The sequence below is a fragment of the Humulus lupulus genome, chromosome 1 (assembly GCF_963169125.1).
Source record: "Humulus lupulus chromosome 1, drHumLupu1.1, whole genome shotgun sequence".
NCBI classification, from domain to species: domain Eukaryota; kingdom Viridiplantae; phylum Streptophyta; class Magnoliopsida; order Rosales; family Cannabaceae; genus Humulus; species Humulus lupulus.
The window spans coordinates 78,125,715-78,147,874 of NC_084793.1; the positions used below are offsets into that span (position 1 = coordinate 78,125,715).

At 32.9% G+C, this 22,160-nt stretch overlaps 1 long non-coding RNA gene and 1 other non-coding gene across 2 annotated transcripts; one reads left to right on the forward strand and one right to left on the reverse strand.

The window, feature by feature from the left end:
- Positions 1 to 206: 206 nt before the first annotated feature.
- Positions 207 to 3,321, forward strand: LOC133794871 (uncharacterized). The gene is made up of 3 exons (XR_009875330.1): positions 207 to 387; positions 576 to 672; positions 2,870 to 3,321. It is a non-coding gene; the product is annotated as an uncharacterized LOC133794871 (long non-coding RNA).
- A 7,609-nt stretch (positions 3,322 to 10,930) lies between these two features.
- On the reverse strand, positions 10,931 to 11,037 carry LOC133813184 (small nucleolar RNA R71). Its single transcript, XR_009884222.1, has one exon. It is a non-coding gene; the product is annotated as a small nucleolar RNA R71 (small nucleolar RNA).
- Positions 11,038 to 22,160: the final 11,123 nt, after the last annotated feature.

Below are 22,160 nucleotides of genomic sequence, written 5' to 3' on the forward strand. Positions count from 1 at the left end.
TATTTTTAGTGTTTAACATGGCCTCTTGTGCATTTTCGCAGCAAGAAAAGGCTTATTAAATCTAAACTTAGCACCTTTTTTTTATGTATCACTACAAGAATTTTATTATTTAATTACATTAGATCATAACACGTTTTAAAAAATGTTACCAAATTATATTAAATATAATAAACATTTTATTAATTATTTAGTAATAAGCTTGATATTAAAAAAAAGTAAAAAGATACAGTATGACTCTCTCAATCTTTCTCTCTCCCATTTCTCCTCATCGCGATTGTCTCTTCCATTTCTCTGATTGTCTCCGATTGTCTCTTCCGTTTTTCCAATCACCCTCATGGATTTCTAGCAATCATTGTCGCGATCTCAATCTCTCATCAACATGGATAGGTACTTTAGTGAAATCCCTTTATTCAATCTATTATTCATTTCGAGTGTGCTCTCTCGACAATCGCTACATATATATATCTAGCGAATTACATTTTATATTTATATGAATTTGTTCTATGATGCGGATCTCATTCGCAGTGGCACTAGACTGGTGATTTATATATTGATTGACTGCTTGTTCAATGCAGTTCACTTTTGGGCACCAACATTAAATGGGTCATCAACATAGCTAATGTTGTCGACTTCTCTAAACCACCTGAAATCTTTCGTATCCTCAACAAATAGGTATGTTCTTTACTCAGCTACATAAAAATTGTATTTGTGTATTTGTGTTAATTGATGTTTGTGTCAATTTATCTGTAAGTTTTGTTGAATTTGACTGCTTAAACTGTCTTGTTATATAAAACTAAGCTTTGCTTAACCTATGCATAATAACTGTTTGATAGAATGCTTCAGCGAGAGATATGAGTAAATTGAGTTATTATTGTAGCTTCTTTTTTTTTTAATCAGCTTTTTTTTTTATGGAAATTGCAATTGAAAGAACAATATTCTAATGCATATGCATTACTTTACCTTCTTCTAAATCCTTAGTACTCATCATTTTTTTAATAAAATTCTCACTACTTAATAATAAAGATTCGGTCTACTGTACATAAACGCTTGTGCATATATAAATTTATATTATCATGGGACTACTATATAGTTTGTTCTTTCAGCAGCAGATGCGACATAAATTGGTATATATCATGAGAAAAATTCTCATACCAACTTCTTTACTTTCTTTCCACTAAACTAAGACTTGTAGGGAGTGGCTTTTTTACAAGTAAAATATCACTTCTGATTTGCTTCTTTAATAGTCAAGTTTGGCAATTCTTTGTTGGTATAATAAAGTATTTAAAATTCTCTTAAGAGTAGTCCAGTCATGAGTCATGTGTCATGTTGTTGTTATTGTTAGAGTAGATGCTGCTTCTGCTATATAATACATGCACTGTCCTCTACTGCTATAGTTGTTGAGTCTGCAGGAGAAAGTTTGTTGGTTTACATTTTGATGTGTAGCCAAACATAGATTTGCAGTACTTCCTATGGACCCCTATTAGGTTTCCAGTTGCTGCCTTTTGGTGGTAACCAACCATCAATCTTGAGCACTATCTGTTTGGGCGAAAAAGAAAAGAATGATTTAGTACTGTGTTTAAATATTTTATATGGAATATAGCATAATTACTCTCTGTTTGGTAGATTGTATCATTGCATTGTTCAGCTGGGTCAAGATTAAGAATTGGATTTCATCTTGATGCTTCTTTCATATACATTATGAGGTATTGTGGTTGTGGGGTTTCATATTGCTGCTTTGGGTTACTAGTGCTACTAGTAATAGTAGTAGAAGTAGTTGCAGTAGTATTAATATCACTAATAACAAATGAAGATTTTTTTCTATATCTTGAAAGAAAACAAGATAAATTGTGTGTTTCCCCTGTTTTACAATATGCCTCTTTTTCCCTCTATCTTTAATATATAAATATAAACATATATCTTTATATAAACATATATCCCTATATATAATACATGGGACATTTTATTGTTCCTTATAATATAATTAGAAAAGGATCCAATAATATATATATATATATACATAAGACAGAAAGAAGGAAAAAAAAAAGTCAATGAAAACTTATATATATATATATACTAGCAGAAAGCAGCGTGCAATGTACGTTTACTTAGTTGTATTGAGAAAATGTGTGAACTTAATTTTATTTTTTAACTTTCATATTAAATTTTATTATGTAATCAAGGGTAGGTAACCATTTGGTACAGTGTATTTTTGTAAAGTATCGTTTTGATACCCTATATTTAAATTAATGGTTATTTGGTACCATATGATTGATTATTGAAAAAATAGGATACCAAAATGATAGTTTGCAAAAACACGACTACCAAATAAGTAAATTTCCTATAATCAATGTCATATATTTTAAAAGACAATATTTAATATAATGTATGACATAAAGATATTACTAAAAATATTGTCGAAGTTCGAACAATAACATTGTTGATAAGTATTTGGTAGTTTTGTTTCCGAATGAGCGATTTTGCTAGTGAACGGTTTTAAAGGCTAGACCTTCAAAAATAAAAATAAAATTGTCTATAGTTTAATAAAGAATGTGATTTTGTCTAATTAATAAAAAAAAAAAAAAAATGGGTTCGTTTGTGTTTGTAATTTAGGATGATGATTCATCGTTGTTGTCATCTTGTGTGGCTTCAATGGACAGAATAGTGAAATGCTTGTATTTGACATTCTTCATTTTTTCTTCATATGCACACAATTTGATTGTCTATTTTTTTGTTGCTAATTTATTCGCAACACTTTCAATGTATTGAAGAATTTCCTGCAATAACAATTTAGAGTTAGTTTATAGAAATTATGGTTTTTTTTCATATGTATTATTTTGAAATGTAGTAATATTTATTCGTACCTGTGTAGAATTTTCCATCAACTGGACTGCAAAACTACCAAATGTCTCCTCTACTACTTCTCCGAACATAACCGCATCGAGCATTCCAGTATCATCTTCTAGTTGCACTTATGCCCTAGCACTTAAAATGTATTTAAGCATATTAGGTTTAATGTAAATATTTGTTTTTTAAAATTTATAATTTATTTACAAATTTAAATAAAAACTACTCACTGTGGTGTGGGGGTGCCTCATTGTTTGCAGTTTGGATTTTCGCAAACAATTGTTTCGTCATACTTATGTCGTATTTTTCTATGGCATGTCGCACACGACATGTAATAGTACATTTGGGCAGAATTAATTGTATTTATCTTTGCTTCTATCCAAAAGTATGCTTTCTACATCAAATAAGAATTGTTCTTTGGAAAGTTAAACATTGTACTTTGTTATTAAATTTAAATAAAAAAGTAATATTTACCTCCATAGGTTGCAAAGCCTTCATCGCACAGGGAATATCACAAATCTTCACAGTTTTTTGAAGTCCAACAGATGAGAGAGTAATTGATGGATGTGTCAACGATGTTTCAATGATACATTTGATTTTTAGTGTATTGTTATTCGCCCTTTAGAGTAAAAAGTGAGTAGTAATACAAGTCAATAAATATAGGAAGATTATGTGAAAATAATATAATTAAATGTCATGTAATTTGAGCAATATGTGTATTTTAATATGCGAGTATTATCATTGCTTTAATGCAATTGCCTCTGGAATTTAAGGATTGATTGTGAAGGTACTTGATGAACGTGATGATGGGGACAATCTTTTGTTCAAATTGAGATTTATATTAATGAAAGTATATCGAAGATAGAAGAATATATAATGTATGTATTTCTAAGTACCACTATATGTTCGAACAACTATTGTGTTCCATATATTATTGGGTATTCTTCAATAATTTTTGTTATTGTTTGGCATTCGTCTTGGACAAACAAACCCCACATAGTCAATTGTATTGGGTTGAAGCTAACAAATTAGATTGAATAAAAAATGTTAGTGTACATTTTGTAAAGTAATATCAATACTAAATTTACTTAAAAGTATGTTTTTCTTTTTTTATCTTTCATCGATAAGATATATCTCTTGGATTGTTTGTTGTCGGAATTTTGTGGTTATCTCTTTTGTTGATTTAATTTGAATTGCAACAGCTAAGAAATCTACATATTGAAATAAGAAAATGGTTATTTTGATGATAATCAATTTGTATAAGAATTAAATTTCAAATACCTATTCGTTCAGCTGAGTCTTTGTAAGAGTTCAAGTCTGTAAATGGAACGATGTTATATTTTGGTGCATCTATTTGATTGTCTTGTTCTTCTACATCGTCTATTAGTGTTCATGAGTTGAGGGTCTAATCATATTCATATGTTCTAATCTTGTACCTTGGGTTGGCGTTTTTGACAAGGGCGTCACTTATATAATAAGAGTGAAACAGTTTTAAAGTGTCCTCCCTAGAGTCAATATTCGTTCCATAAATTACTGATTGGACTCAATTCCCCTGACTCAAAATTTAAAGAAATAATGGTTATCATTGTATTATGTGAGTTGCAAAAGATAAATAAAGGTATGCTACATTCATTTAGGAGAGTATTAATAATTTTCAAACTAATATATATTCTAAAAAATATGGTACATGTTGGTCAATTAATATTAGATTTTGGTATTTGACTGATGAGTTATAACTTGTTCGCTTTGGAGATTTGTCAGCCACAATCATCTTGATTTTCCAAGGTTTTGTATTTGGCGTGATCTCGTTGATCGAGGCACATATTTTCGGAATTTTTTCCCTTGAAAGATAGAAGAATATCACACACATAGATATAATGTATTTGAATTATTAATTTATAAAATAATGGAATAATGGATTGAAAATAGATTAATAAAATTTGTGAATGTTACCTACATAAATATTAATTTAAACATGATGATGATAATAATTTTGTGTACACAATATTTTTGGTGTAGTTTTTGTCTAGTTTATCAGTGGTCACTAGTCGAATTAAAATCCTCACTGTAGATATTGTCTTTGACCTTGATAAATCCATGTATAATTGACCATGAGAAAATACTGGTTGTGGTAAATAAATCCCAACATAATCCAATGTTTGGCCTTGTGACTTATTTATGGTCATTGCAAAACTTAATCTTATAGGAAATTGAGTTCGCTTAAACGAAAAACCACTATTATCATCCACATTTGGTAAGAATGGTATCTTTGGAATGAAGACTCTTTTTCCCATATGATGTCCAACGACAATTTCAGTATCTATGATATTTCGATCGAAAGCCCGACAAATCAAACGGCTTCTATTGCATAGTCCCTCTAAAAGATTAATGTTTCTTAGGAGCGTGATGGGACAATTTTTCTTTAGTAATAATTCATGAGGCATAAGTCCATTAGGTGTTAATGTGTTTAAGAAATCTTCCATAACTGATTGCTCAGTTTTATCTATTGTCTCATCTACACTGTAATATCGATGGACATCACCTGGAAATCTTTAAATTAACAATGCATTTATTTCATCGACAAAACTATTCTTTGGTGTTAGTATGGCCCGGTTCATCATAGTTGACATATTTCCTGAATATTCTTGAATGTTGTGGAAAACGTCTTGTATTAAGTGATCTAATGAAGTCTTGTCATCATCATAGGGAACAAGCATCCCATTGGGTATTTTTATGATTTCATCTTTTGTGGTGGGTGGCAATCCATTACCTACTACTAACACATAATTTAAAAATATTGGATCTAATCTTGCTCGCATATTTTCAGTTAGTCGAAACTTATTCAATGTAGGCCACAAGCAAGAATGAACCAGACTGGAATTAACCTGCTCTTGTCTAGTCCCTTTACGGACCACAGATAATACTTGTCGAAAATCTCCCCCGAAAACTGTTGGGGTTTTATGCCCTAATTAAAACTCAATTTCTTTGTGATTTCATTTATTATCAATAAAAGAATAGAAATCATTTTTTGACTTGGTCAATCACTTTGTTCACATGTTTTATTTTTATGATTATTTGTTTAATATAAACTTCTATTAAATCTCGAGCATATAGTTAATCGTATTTATAGTGACATAATCACAGTGGAATATAAATATAATTATATGTTCAAAATAAGTTAGTCATAAGATTAGTCAGTGCATAGGATTTACACTGACTTTCCATTCTACGATATGATCTACTTACACATTTTGGTGTTATGTTCTTTTCAGAAAATTAGCAAAGTAGATAAGATCAGATGTATTTGTTACATCGGACAGGACCGATATTGACAGTTGATAAGATAAGTAAACATACCGCTATTATCTATTTTAATCATATCATATAGTTGACCATAGGTCAATTCAATCTCAATTCTGAGTGGTTAGTATTCTAAATGATTATATAATTTGAGTTCTTTGACGTGTTCGCTATCAGCTTACCCTACAGACTAGCCCATACTTACATCTTGGGAACTCGGTAGTATAATTGAGTGGGAGTGTTAATCATAGATATAAACATCTATAGCTTCTGATGAAGAAGTGAAACGAAGGTTTCCTTTTAGTTTGGTTTAAGGTGTTAAATGATAGAGATCTCATTTCAGTAATTAAATTAGTTTACTGAAATATCATTTACAAGGAACTAAGTGTTTTAAGGATAAAGTACAATGAGGGGTAAAACGGTATTTTAGTCCCATCTCATTGTAGACTGTCTATAGAGGATTGAGTGACAATTATGGTCGTAACAATGGATAATTAGTAGTGTATCTATATTTGTTATAGAGCGTTCTATGAATTCAAGAGTGCAATTCCAAGTCGTTAGTGGAGTCACGAGAAATTAATAAGTTAGTAAATTTATTTGTTAGATTTATGATAACTTATTGGAGCTTGATTTCATAGGCCCATGGTCCTCATTGTACCTTGGATAAAATCATCTTGATAGTCTCAATTAATTGATTTAATTATCAATTAGAATTATCAAAGTTGACCAGGTCAATTTTTGATAGTTTCACAGAGTTGTGTAATTTTGAGAAGAAAAGAGAAATTATGGCAGATTTATTAATTAAGATAAATTGGTATCTAAATTAATAAATAAGTTTAAATCAATGATCAAATTATAAATAATTACTTTGATAAAGGATTTGAATAATTATTTAATTAATTAAATCAATAGAAAATAATACAGGCCTTGATTTTAAGTCCAATGAGCTTATAATCAATTGGGAAATTTCACGGGCCTTTAGCCCATGATAATTTTGACCTAGGGTTGTTAATTGGCTATTATTTTATTGATTTTTTAATTAAATTAAATGGCCTAATTGAGTCTATAAAAGGAGTGCTTAGAGAGAAGTCAAAACACAAGTTTAACAAGTCACAAGTCAGATTTTCTGATAGTTTTTAGAATCTCTCTAAACACAAGTCATTTTCTAAGCCTCTTTGTTATTTTCTATTCTTCTCTCTGTATCTATCTCATGTGTTGAGAATTGCCCACTTTAGTCTAGGTGATTCTAAGGATACTTTGGAAGACTGTGAAAAAAATTGAAGATCGGTTTATTTTTCTTGATAATACTCTACGACAGAAAGGATATAAGGCTTAGAGAAACTGAAGGAATGACTCATTCATTCCGTTGCGTATATTGTAAGTATTCTTATCATTGTTTCTCTTTGAATTCAATTTTAGAAACATGTTGATTAGTGCTCAAAAATGTCAATTTATTAGTTTTAAAGTGTAAAATAAATTAAGTTTTAATTAATATTTTCATAAATTTATTGTAATATTTTTTTAATTGAAAATATTAATTTTAATGTAATTTTTGTTTAATTTTCAGGAAATAATTTTCACTTGGGCATTAATAACAAGAGAGAACAAAAAAATAGCTAAGTCTGAAAAGGAAAATGAAGGAATGGCATTTTTGAGGAACTTGGCCTAGTCCCGAAGGCCCAAATTGAAGGCCCAATCCCCTATTTCCCCTCTCCCAGTGCTAGGTGGCGCGCCTGCATTGCGCCACGCATCCACACCTGGCCAGCAGCTCCAGCCGTCCCCAGTAGCAACGTGACCCTCCAGCTGCCGACACTTGTCCTCCAGCTCCTTCAGTAGCAGCTCCCCAGAGCACCCAAAGCCACCCTCTCCCAATCAATTTGGCACCCCTCCAAGCCCAGCGTAGCAAGCCCCCAGCCCGAAGCATCCCTTTTAACTCCCCAGCTGGCCCAATACAAAGGCCCAACTGTCCAGACCTTCTAGCAGCTCAAATGCCCCAGCGCCTAGCCTAAGTCAGCAACCCATCTCCTCACAGCCCAGTCACCCACATGGCACGTTTTCATTGGCTGGAAGTGGGTTAAAACCCACTTCTGCCACCAGCCACCTTCAACCCATATTTTGTGGGTATTGGGCCTTGCTAAATTGTCATTTTGAGCTGTAAAGCTCATCTTTTTTAGTGTTTTAGAGAAATGGTATTTTGACCATACACCAAAATAACTAGGTTAATATTAATAATAAGATTTGATTTTTCAAAATCATATTTTATTATTAATATTTAGAGTAAAGAAACTATAACAAAATTTCTACTCACTTTCTTCTTAGAATTTTGTGAGAATTATGAGCATAATAGCCTAATCTTCCTAGGAAGGTTAGGGATGATTCCATATGTTAGTGATGTTATTTTGCTACTTTGATTTACTATGTTCTTAATGTAAAATGTTTGAGTTATTTATGTTCTTTCATCTCCATCTCTATTTTGTCATCTTTATTTACTTATGCTAATAGTATATAGGATTAGTCATGCTCTTTCTATGTGCTTTTAATTAGTAAAAGTAATATTGATACATAATTTTATGTCTAATCTTCTATTGCATTATTGCCCTTGGGTATTTTGTCATTTTTAGATTTTTCATAAGATTAATGTTGTATTTTTAAAGTAAAGAACTTTATAAATCAAGTGGACTTTTTTGTTAGAAAAGAATATGAACTTTAATGTTAGATTTTCCAAGTAAATATTAGGATGTGAACTATTTACTTGTGTATTTTTTGTAAATCAAGTAACCAAGTAACTACGCAAGCATATGGATAATTCTTGAAACCTTTCCATTTCTCAAACTCTTGATTATATCTTACATTTATTTCACATATCTCATTTTATCATTTCATCAAAAAGATATCATCAAAATCTCAAATCTCTTTTCATTTCCATCTTTTTATTTATTTATTGTTACTAATTTTTGTGTTATTTTCTACTAGTCTTTTGAGTTTAGGTTACCTCCTTGTTGATCGACCGCTCGATTATACTACAACCACCGCTTAGTGGTTGTCATGATTTGGGCGTTAAACAAATTTTGGCGCAGTTGCCGGGGAGGTAGTTTTCAAAGGTATTAGTGAAATTTTTCAAAAATATTAGTAACTTTAATTGTATTTTTGTTGGAATAAATATTGTGTTAGTATGGATTTTTATTTACTAATTTTTATTTAATTAGATTACTATTATAACAAAAATAAAAAGAAAAAAAACTAAAAAAATCATAAACAAATAAAAATTTATTTATTTATATATTTTTTCTTCTTTTTTTCTTTTTTATTCTTTTTTCGGTAAAACAAAAAAAAAACATATATATATATATACATATCTATAAAAAAAAAATCCAAAAAAAAACAATATATATTTATTCTTATTTTAAATTTCCTTCCTTTTTCAATTTCCTTTCTTTCATTTTTACTTTTATTTATTTATTTATTTTTCTTTTTTAATTTCCTTTCTTTTGGTTAAAAAAAAGAACCATATATATATTCATATAATTTTTTTTTCCTTTTTAGTTAATTCTTACTCTATTTTTCTTTCTTAATTTATATTCTATTTTTTTTAGTTTAATACATATTTAAAAAAAAAAGATTAAGTTTGTTATTTTATCTTTAATTTAATTTTCTTTTCTTGATTTTATTCTTGTGTTATTTATTTTTTTGCTTAGTTTAGGATTTTCCTTTTTCTTTGCCTTAGTTTCCTTAGAATTTAGGTTTTCAAAAAAAAAAAAACAACAACAACAACAAAAAATTGCATAAAATTGTTCATAAAATTTCAATCATAAAACGCTTAGTATTGAGAACAATTGTGTAATATTACAAATGGTAGAAATTGATATTGTTCTGTCTAGAAAGATTGGTTGTTAAATAAGGTTTGTGATAGCATTACCATCCACACTTACCTGGGAACCTCAGGGAGTTTTGTCTAGGCAAGTGTGGGCCTAAAGCGGTACCTTGGCAACCTTCCCAGTCGACCTGGGATCATTTCGAGCATCTACCTTTGCACTATTACATTGTTGAACTTATTACTATAAAAAAACCAAGCTTGTTCTGTCAAAATAAGCAATTTCACTCTGCTTAAAGGTTGTTTGGTCGAAAAGTTTGATTGTGATCCACCACACTTACTCAGTAACCTCGGGGAGTTCTAGAAATGCATTGGAGATCACCCGAAAACCTCCAAATCTACCTGGGAGCAAGTTTAACAAAAAGAATAAAATAAAATAAAATAATAATAATAACATAAAATAAATCTAATTCTGATTTCCGAGAGTGGATGAATCATCACGAAACTTCTAGTGACACTTCTTCCAATTCATCCACCACTCCTTCCACCAATCCTGCTTCTCCACAAACTTTCGCTGATAATAACCCATTCGCAATGGCTCGCAATGATGAAATCCAACCAAGAACTCTCAATGACTACCTCCATCCTACTCGCACATCCACGCCTTCATGCATTATCTTCCCTCCTAATATGCCCGCATTAGACTTTAAACCTGGCATGAGTCAACTCTTGCCAACATTTCATGGAATGGAAAACGAAAGCCCATACGTGCATATCAGAGAATTTGAGAAGGTAGTAGCCACGTTCTATAACCGAGCTGAAAATGTCGATGTTGTACGACTGAAGTTCTTCCCTTTTTCCTTAAAGGACAAAGCCAAAAGATGGTTATACTCTTTGAGACCTAGGTCTATTGGAACATGGGAGGGGATGACCAAATCTTTCTTTCCAAAACACTTCCCCAGCCATAAGACCAACAGTCTAAAACGACAAATTTCCACATTCTCCCAAAAGGACAATGAAACGTTCTATCAAGTCTGGGAAAGATTCAAAAATATGTTAAATCAGTGCCCGCACCATGGCTATGAGAACTGACATTTGGTCAGTTACTTCTATGAAGGCCTCAGGAGTCGCGAGCGCCAGTTTGTAGAATTGCTATGCAATGGTGAATTCCTCAAAAAAGAGCCAGACAATGCTCTTGAATATCTCGAAGAAACCGCGAAAAAGTCTCACACCTGGACTGGTCCATGTGCTACTGACAGCACCAACTGACACAAACCATCAGGGATCTATCAACTTCGAGAATAGGATAGTGTTAAGGCCTAACTTGAAGCTTTGAAAAAGCAGTTTGAGGTCTTAATGACAAAAACTAGCCAAAAATCGCACATGATCGCTCAAGCGGAACCGCAAGAACCATGCTTTGTTTGTGGAGGGACGGAGCATTTAGCTAAGGACTGCTTAGCTTTTAATGAAATGAGGGGGGTTTATGAGGAGTAATGAAATGCCTTAGGGGCATATAACAAGCCATTCACCCATACGTACAACCCTGGTTGGAGAAACCACCCAAATTTCAGTTAGAGAGATTCCAACCAAGCTCAATCGTCTAGAGGCCATTGGAGAAATGAGCAGCAAGTTCAACCATCAAATGTGTATTCTATACCTCAATACAATGCTCACCCACAACGAAATTCTCTCGAGAATACTCTTCATGCATTCATCGAGGAACAATCCAAACTTAATCGTCAAATGATGGAAGAGATCAAGGAAATAAAATGTCAATTCTCAAAATTGACTGAATCCTTGGCCATTCCGGAAAAAGGCAAACTTCCTTCCCAACCAAAATTCAATGTGCAAGGCCAACACATGGCCCAATCTTCAAATTCCAATGATCAAAATGTCAAGGAAATGAATGCCATCACGACGAGAAGCGGTAAAACTTTGCAAGACCCACCTATAAAATCCAACACTCCCATTACTCCGAAAGTCATTTCCGAAAACCCACCACTCAATGCCTCTCCAAAAGTACCATTTCCCCAGGCTTTGAAACCTGTTGGGAAACTTCTTGATAACCGAGCTGAACTCCTTGAGCACTTGACACAAGTGAAGATTAATCTTCCTTTGCTTCACATCATTAAACAAGTGCCCACTTATGCCAAAATCATCAAGGATATATGCGCTGCAAAAAGGAAGCATCATGTCAAGAAGACTGCTTTCTTGACTGAGCAAGTGAGTGCGGTGATTGAACAAAAGGCACCGCCGAAATACAAAGATCCCGGTTGTCCCACCATTTCCTGCCAAATTGGGACCCATGAAGTCAGCCAAGCCTTACTTGATCTTGGCGCGAGTGTAAATCTGATGCCTTACTCTATATACTCACAACTCGGTCTTGGAGAAATGAAGCCAACATCTTTTATGATATAGCTTGCTGATCATTCCATCAAAAAGCCTAGGGGTATTGTTGAGGATGTGTTGGTTCAAATTGAAAAATTCTATTACCCTGTGGATTTTCTTATTCTTAATACCCAATCTGTGGTGAACATGGAGTCTAAAATTCCTATTATCCTCAGAAGACCATTCCTTGCCACTGCAAATGCTTTGATCAATTGTCGGAATGGTCTAATGAAGATATCGTTTGGAAACATGACTCTTGAAGTCAATATCTTCCACATGGGAAACAACCCCGAGAAGATGATGAATGCTATCAAACATTCATGATTGACACTATAATTCTCGAGGAGGTTCAATTGCGAAGCAACTTTGATAATCTTGATGAACTCCTCCTTCTGTCTGACAACGAAAGTCCCAGTTCTCTTGAGTCTACTCTTACAATATCAGTTCGCATAGACTCACGCCATAGAAGGACTCATTTTTGGCAACCTCTCTTTGAAGAGCTACCTCATGAGAGGTCACAGACGAAGAGGTTCCAATTGTTCAATTGACCCAACTTCCTGAGGGTTTTAAACATGCCTTCTTGGGAGACGGTGAAACCTTTCCAATTATCATCTCATCCAACCTTCAAAATTCTTAAGAATTGCAGTTACTCGAGCTACTGCGGACGCATAAATCTACAATAGGTTGGACGCTTGCTGATATCAAAGGTATTAGCCCTCTAATTTGCTTCCATCGAATCAATCTGGAGGACAAAGCCATCCCTCGAAGAGACCCTCAAAGGCAACTGAACCCCACAATGAAGGAAGTTGTAAAAAATGAAGTTTTGAAATTGCTAGGTGCTGGTATTATTTACCACGTAGTTGATAGCAAGTGGGTCAGTCCAACTCAAGTCGTGCCCAAGAAATCTGGTGTCACCGTGATCCAAAACAAAAAAAAGGGTCCTTGTCCCCACAAAAACAGTGATGGGGTGGCGCATGTGCATTGATTATAGAAAATTAAATGCCGCCTTCTGCAAAGATCATTTTCCACTCCCATTCATTGATCAAATCCTTGAAAGTGTAGCTGGTCATCCTTTTTATTGCTTTCTTAATGGCTATTCTAGCTATTATCAAATTGAGATTGCATTAGAGGATCAAGATAAGACCACTTTCACTTGTCCCTTTGGCACTTTTGCTTTCCAGCGTATGCCATTTGGCTTGTGTAATGCACCAGCTACTTTCCAAAGATGCATGATGAGAATCTTTAGTGACATGATCGAAAAATCAATGGAAGTATTCATGGATTACCTAACCGTTTTTGAAAACTCCTTTGAGACATGTCTTCTTCATCTTAAAGTTGTTTTAAAACGATGCATTCAGAAAGGACTTGTATTCAATTGGGATAAATGCCACTTCATGGTATCTTCTGGCATAGTCTTAGGCCACATTGTCTCTGAAAAAGGAATTGAGGTTGATCAATCCAAAGTCGACCTTATCTCCAACCTGCCGACTCCTAAGACTGTCAAAGACGTTAGGTCATTTCTTGGTCATGCTGGTTTCTATAGGAGGTTCATACAAAAAATTTCAATGATCTCTCGTTCGCTCAGCAACCTCCTAGCCAAAGATGTTACTTTTGAATGGACACCTAAGTGTGAGGAATCATTCCGAACGCTTGTCAATTCACTCACTTCCACTCCCATCATTCAGTCACCCGATTGGAGCCTTCCTTTCGAGATCATTCGTGATGCCAGCAACTTTTTGTGGGAGCTGTGCTAGGACAACAAAGGGAGGGGAAACCTTTTGTTGTCTATTATGCCAACCGAACTCTCAATAGTGATCAAATGAACTATTCTACTACTGAAAAAGAGTTGCTTGCCGTTGTCTTTGCCCTTGACGAATTTCGATCTTATTTGATTGGATCGCCTATTACGATCTTCACAGACCACTCTTCCCTTAAGTATCTCCTTTCCAAAAAGGATGCTAAGGCGCGATTAATAGGGTGGATCCTTCTCCTGCAAGAATTTGACATAACGATCAAAGACAAGAAAGGTGTTGAAAATGTCGTCGTGGACCACTTGTCCTGACTTGAATTCAGTGATCCCGCTTATGGTCTACCTATTCACGATGATTTCCCCGATGAACAATTACTTTCTGTTGCTAAGTTACCGTGGTATGCTCACATTGTCAACTACTTAGTAACAGGTGAACTCCCATCTGAATGGAGTTCACAAGACAAACGCAAATTTCTGGTCGAGGTGCGCAATTTCTTTTGGGATGACCCATACTTATTCAAGTATTGCCCTGACCAAATCATGCGAAGATGCATCCCCGACGATGAGGTGTCTAGTGTGCTAAATTTTTGCCACAATGATGCTTGTGGTGGTCACTTTTCTGTGAAGAAAACCGCTGCAAAAATCTTACAATGCGGCATTTACTGGCCCACTTTGTTCAAAGACAACAATGATTTCTGTCGTTCTTGTGTAAGGTGCCAAAATTTAGGATCCTTATCCTATCGGCACATGATGCCCTTGAATCCAATTCTTGTTATTGAAATATTTGATTGTTGGGGGATAGACTTTATGGGACCATTTCCACCTTCTTTTGGCTACCTTTACATTCTTCTCGCTGTGAATTATGTTTCTAAATGGGTCAAGGTGGTACCATGTCGAACCAATGATAACGCTACAGTTGTCAAATTCTTGAAAGAAAATGTGCTATCAAGGTTCGGTATTCCTTGCGCTATCATCAGTGATCAAAACACTCATTTTTGCAACAGATATTTTGAGGCTCTTATGCGCAAGTACAGTGTACTTCATAAAGTTGAAAATGCCTATCATCCATGGACCAATGGTCAAGCTTAGTTAGCCAATAGGGAGATAAAACACATTCTGGAAAAGACGGTAAATCTCGACTGCCAAGATTGGTCTACACGCCTTCTAGATGCTCTTTGGGCATACCGCACTGCTTTCAAATCCCCTCTTGGGATGTCTCCCTATCGGCTTGTCTTTGGAAAAGCATGTCATTTACCTGCCGAGCTCGAGCATAAAGCGTATTGGGCTATCAAAGCCCTAAACCTTGATATGAATGTCGCAGGTATCAATCGCAAACTCTAGTTGTCCGAAATTGAGGAGTTGAGAAACGATGCATATGACAATTCCAGGATTTATAAAGCGAAATTGAAAATCACTCACGATAAACAAATCCTGCAAAAACACTTTGAGCCAAATCAGAAAGTGCATTTGTACGATTCTCGCTTGCACTTGCATTCTGGTAAACTGCGATCGCGATGGACTGGTCCATTTGTAGTGAAGCAAGTATTTCCCAACGGTTTGGTGGAGGTCGGGGACCCAACCAATGGGAGAATTTTTCGAGTCAAAGGCCAAAGATTGAAGCATTACATCGAGAGTGTGAGTCGTGTTGAAGAGGTCCTTAAGAAGGACCCAATTTATACACTCTGAAGTTCTGAATGGTTTGTTTGTTTGTTTGTTTTTTTATTTATTTTTCCTTTAATTTTTTCTGTCTTTCTTTTATATTTGTATGCTTTCGTTTTTGCATTATGTTGTTTTGGGGTATTGTTACCAGGCTATTTTCGCTCTCGCCTCATGGACATGGTCATCATCCAGATGTTCTCTCTCCTTACCTTTTTCATTGATTATTCATTTTGACATTGAGCACACTGTCTAATTTTTGGTTGGGGGTGGTGAGCATGCATTGGCTTTCATTTGGAAGATATTATTGTTACGTCATTAGCATTCATTTGGAAAACATTATTTTCTTGTTGAATTTTTTTTAAGTCAAATTTTCTCAAAATTATCCAAGCATGAGTATAATTTGTTGGTTTGAGTCAGTTCTTACTATGTTTAGCTATTAAGAAGTGATTTTCAGAGTTCTTTTGTGCACTTTCCAAACATGTGATAAATTGGTCGTTAACACAAATAGTTGAGAGAAATTTCAAGTTTAAAGTTTTTTATTTCTTGGTGAGTTGTGAGAGTTGAGAAAACAACTTTTTGAACTTTTATTGATCATTTGAGTTGATAAAGTCACATCTTTGGAATTTAAAACATGACATTTACTAGAGGGATGTTTTTCATATAAGAATGAGCCTTTGTAATAATTTTTAAATTTATGTTCAATAGATTTTGTTTATAATTTCCTTTCATTTTTGTGTTGTCTCTTGTCAAAAAAATGAAAAAAAAAATAAAAAAAAAGGGGGAAAAGAATGATGAAAAAAAAGAAGAAAACAAAAGAAAAAGAAAAAAACAATAGATAAATGAAAAAAATGAAAAAAAAAAAAAAAGAACAAGAGCAACACTTCCTTCTATTATTTTGTAGTTGTTGAAAAAAAATATATATTTCTATTACTATTATTTTGTGTAATTGTATTAAAAGAAACAATTTTATTATCATTATAGTTCATTTTCTTATTTATCATTTCTAGTTAGTTATCATTCTGTTATTTGAGTTTTCTCATGTAAATCCCAAAGGTTGTTTGTCATTTGAATTCCAATAAGTTGATTTGCCTATCTTGTGATCATTACTTGTTCAAATTGCTTGTCCTAAAAAGTTTATCTTTTTTCATTTGAGCGTAAACTGATACATTTCCAACTCCAAGAGTGAAATCCCTCCCATACAAATACTTTCAATGCCCGTGAGGAATTTGGAGTTGAGACCTTTATACTTTTGAGATTTTTCGATACTATTTGTGTTATGTGATAACAATAATATAGTTTGGTGCGCACACACACAACTCTGGAATCGCAACCGAAGTAGCTTAGATAGTAATTTATGACTTCTTTCAGATACTTTGAAAATGCTTAGATGATTTTGCTTGGTTTGACTTGATTATTCAACTTGATAATTTTATTTTTCGCTTGAATTGTTAGGGAGTAGCAATAAGATAGTTGGGGGTTGTGATTAGTGCTCAAAAATGTCAATTTATTAGTTTTAAAGTGCAAAATAAATTAATTTTTAATTAATATTTTCATGAATTTATTGTAATATTTTTTTAATTGAAAATATTAATTGTAATGTAATTTATGTTTAATTTTCAGGAAATAATTTGCACTTGGACATTAATAAAAAGAGAGAACAAAAAAATAGCTAAGTCTGAAAAGGAAAATGAAGGAATGACATTTTTGAGGAACTTGGCCCAGTCCCGAAGGCCCAATCCCCTATCTTCTCCTCTCCTAGCGCCAGGTGGCGCGCCTGCATTGCGCCACGCATCCGCACCTGGCCAGCAGCTCCAGTTGTCCTCAGCAGCAACGTGACCCTCCAACTGCCGACACCTGTCCTCCATCTCCTTCATTAGCAGCTCCCCGAAGCACCCAAAGCCAGCCTCTGCCAATCAATTCGGCACCCCTCCAAGCCCAGCGCAGCAAGCCCGCAGCCCGAAGCATCCCTTTCAACTCCCTAGCTGGCCCAATACAAAAACCCAACCGTCCACACCTTCCGATAGCTCAAATGCCCCAGCGCCTAGCCCAAGGCAGCAACCCATCTCCTCACAGCCCTGTCTCCCATGTGGCACATTTTCATTGGCTGGAAGTGGGTCAAAACCAACTTCTGCCACCAGCCACCTTCAACCCATATTTTGTAGGTATTGGGCCTTGCAAAATTGCCATTTTGAGCTTTAAAGCTCATCTTTTTAGTGTTTTAGAGAAAGGGTATTTTGACCATACACCAAAATAACTAGGTTAATATTAATAATAAGATTTGATTTTTCAAAATCATATTTTATTATTAATATTTAGAGTAAAGAAAATATAGCAAAATTTCTACTCACTTTCTTCTTAGAATTTTGTGAGAATCATGAGCATAATGGCCTAATCTTCCTAGGAAGGTTAGGGATGATTCCATATGCTAGTGATGTTATTTTGCTACTTTGATTTACTATGTTCTTAATGTAAAATGTTTGAGTTAATTATGTTCTTTTATCTCCATCTCTAGTTTGTCATATTTATTTACTTATGCTAATAGTATATAGGATTAGTCATGCTCTTTCTATGTGCTTCTAATTAGTAAAAGTAATATTGATACATAATTTTATGTCTAATCTTCTATTGCATTATTGCCCTTGGGTATTTTGTCATTTTTAGATTTTTCATAAGATTAACGTTGTGTTTTTAAAGTAATAAAGAACTTTATAAATCAAGTGGACTTTTGTTAGAAAAGAATATGGACTTTAATGTTAGATTTTCCAAGTAAATGTTGGGATGTGAACTATTTACTTGTGTATTTTTTGTAAATCAAGTAACCAAGTAACTACGCAAGCATATGGATAATTCTTGAAACCTTTTCATTTCTCAAACTCTTGATTATATCTTACCTTTATTTCACATATCTCGTTTTATCATTTCATCAAAAAGATATCATCAAAATCTCAAATCTCTTTTCATTTCCATCTTTTTATTTATTTATTGTTACTAATTTTTGTGTTATTTTCTACTTATCTTTTGAGCTTAGGTTACCTCCTTGTGGATTGACCGCCCGATTATACTACCACCACCACTTAGTGGTTGTCACGATTTGGGCGTTAAACACATGTTCTAGGTCATATTAATTTGTTTAATATTAGATCTACATGAAAATAAATAAAGAACTTGTATGAGTTTTTCAACAATTGGCTTCAGAGACTTTGGTAATCTTTATTTTCATGCATGAACATGTTAAAATTTGGATTATTTGATGTGTTTTAATAATTGGATGATTTTTCATGTTTATATGAAGCATATTGATTTTATGTGATTATTAGCAATTTTAGGTTGTTTTGTTGTGTTTTCTATGCTATTAATTTTTATATATGTTTTATTTTATGTAAACCATGTTAAAAATTAATTAGAAAATTGTTTTGGTTTGATAAATTGCACAAAAAAAATTCTAATTTTTTTTGGCTTGATTGCCCATGCGCGCGCACACCTGTGCGCGCGATGAATAGTTCCATTTTTTTTTAAATTAAAGAAAATTAAAAATGTGAAAATAAATTATTTATAATCAAAGCAAAAAATATCAGATTTGTTTTTGTATTTAAAATTGTTTTTTTAAATAAGATATTTTTGTTAATTGAGATTTAAATAATTAGATATTTTCTACAAAGATTCAAATTCAAATTTAAAAATAGACTAACAACTTAATTTTAAAAAAATTTATATATTAAAATATTAAAATTAAGATATCAGATATTTAAGATATTTTCTTTTAAATTCTTGATATTTTTTATTAAATCTTTATTTGAAAATTTAAAAAAAATTTATTCTATATTTTTTAATATTTAATTTATTTAAAATTGGAATATTGTTAGTTAGATATTTTTATGGATATTTGAATTTGATTAACTGTTTTTGAGATATTTTAGGATTGTTATAACTATTTATATTTTATTTTTTTAATGGTTAAAATATTAGCTAATAGTTGTAACAACACAAGATATTTTTTGAAAAACAGTTAAGATATTGATTTAAAAAATTTAAATTGGTTAAATTTTGAAAAATATAATTTTTTTTCAACCAATTATTAAAATATTTTTTTAATAAATGGGATTTAAATTAACTTTGGCTAATTGTTGATAAATCTTATTTAAATTAAATTAATATTTTTTTCAAATTAACCTAAAACCAAGTTAATTGTTGATAAATGAAATTTAAATTAACTATTGTTAATTATTGATAAACTTCATTTAAATTGATTTATTTTTTGTAAAAATTAATTAATTTGAATTTTTTGATAAATTCTAGATAATTAATTGTGGTATTTTTACAAATGAAATAAGTTGTGGTATTTTTCCATAAATTCATAGAATTGTTCATATAGTAACATGATTAGGCCCATCCAATTATAACATGTATGTTTGCACTATATGTGGTATTTTTGCAATTGGGCTTAGATGCATATAGTGGCCCATATGTTTGTTAGATATATGGATTTTTTCAAATAAAATATTCATAAAATGATAAGTTTTATTTGGGCCCATTAGAAAATGTAAAGTTTAAATTCCTCTCTTGTGGGTGATTTCACTTGTGAATGCCCATTTGCTTTGCATGATTATAGTGGGCCTAATCAATTAATAACAATTAATAAAACTAAGGTTTATATTCCTATCTTTTGGACCTTGTATGGAAGATTGGGGGCCTCTGTAGTGGGAACGACATACTGGACCCAACCCTCCTCCATACAAGCCCGATTGTTAAGGCCCATTTACCTGAGTTGGACTTAATTGTATAGGTTCATTAATTAGTTAAACCTAAATATTGATTAGCAACAAATTAATTCTAAATTAATTGAATTTGTTTCAATGTGACACTTTAGAATTATTAGGAAATTATAGGACTTTGGTTTTAAAAATTCTAATCTTACAATTTTTTGGAGAACCAATCATTAATTTTCCAAAAATAAATAATAAAAATACTATTTTTAATTTTATAATGAGCTTATTTTAAGAATTTTATTCGATCTCCACCGTTGGTTTAACATAGTCAATAGCTTAATGGGGCCTCGAGGCGCTTTGATTCGTCCCCCTACGGAAGGTGTTCATTAGTTATTTTGACAAGGTTAGATTTCGAAAGATAGATAATTATAGGTCAAATTGTACTAGACTCACCTATACGGTGACTACTAGGGCTAAATCTATGAATATCGAAACCGTGGATCTAGCTCATAAAATAAGAGATTTTGTTTTCTTATTTTGATTGAATAGTATGTTGTTAATAGTGGTGTCCATTATTAAATGATTTTGCAACTCTATTTAACTAGTGGTGTTTTTGACTCTAGCCAACCGGGACAAAAGATATCATAGATTAGTTAAAAACCTAAAGAAATAGAGATATGATTGTTTTTTGTATTTTTTCTCATATCTTACATATTTTTGGTATATGTTGTGTTATTTCTTGAAATTTGTGTGAATAGAAGTTTTATTGAACAAATGTGATTGATTTCTATTTTATTGATAATTTGTAGTTTTAAGTTAAGTAGTGTCTGTGTCTACTCCCATCCTTTCTCAACTTTCGATGGAGAAACTCACTGGAGAAAACTTCCTTAATTGGAACCAGAATATCAACATAGAGTTGATTGGTGACAACTCTGAGTTCGTCCTGATTGAGGAATCCCCAGAATGAGCACCGTGTCCTCACGTTCGTGATGGCACTATCAATGCTCGTAATGGCACCATAAATACTTGGATAGCACCATCTCTGCACATACATGATGACACCGTGAATGCTCGGATGGCACCGTGTCTGCATGTTCGTGATCAACTCAACTATGGTCCAACGCATCTCATGAACGAGCTTCAGATTTTTTAGCCTATCATGGGTGGACCTAGTAAGGGAGGAGAAAATAAGACTACTGTTGTTACTGCTGATCCAGCTAAGGCTGAAGCTAACCCAGCTTCGTCTTCGAAAGCTGAAAAACAAGAGGAAAGGTGGACAAAACAACAACCCCAAGCCTGCAAAGCCTACAAAGACGAGTGCACAACCAAATGCATGGACGCTTAAGGGGAAGAACAAGAAAAACAAGAAATGTAAAGATAAGTGCTTTCACTGCAAAGAGAAAGGGAATTGGAAACGAGATTTCCCCAAGTTTCTAGCAGTGAAAAACAAATGTAATGATTATAATTCATTTATCTTAGAAACATGTATTTTAGTGAATAATAAATCTGTTTGGATTGTTGATTCTAGATCTACCAACCATGTTTGCAACTCTTTACAACTTCTTGAATTGTGGGAGGAAGTGGACGAATGCGACTTAAAGCTTAGAGTTGGGAACGAAGCGTTTGTTGCAGTCCAAGCTAGAGGAAGAGCTCGTCTGAAGTTCGGAAATAAATACTTAATTTTAAAAGATGTATTTTTTAT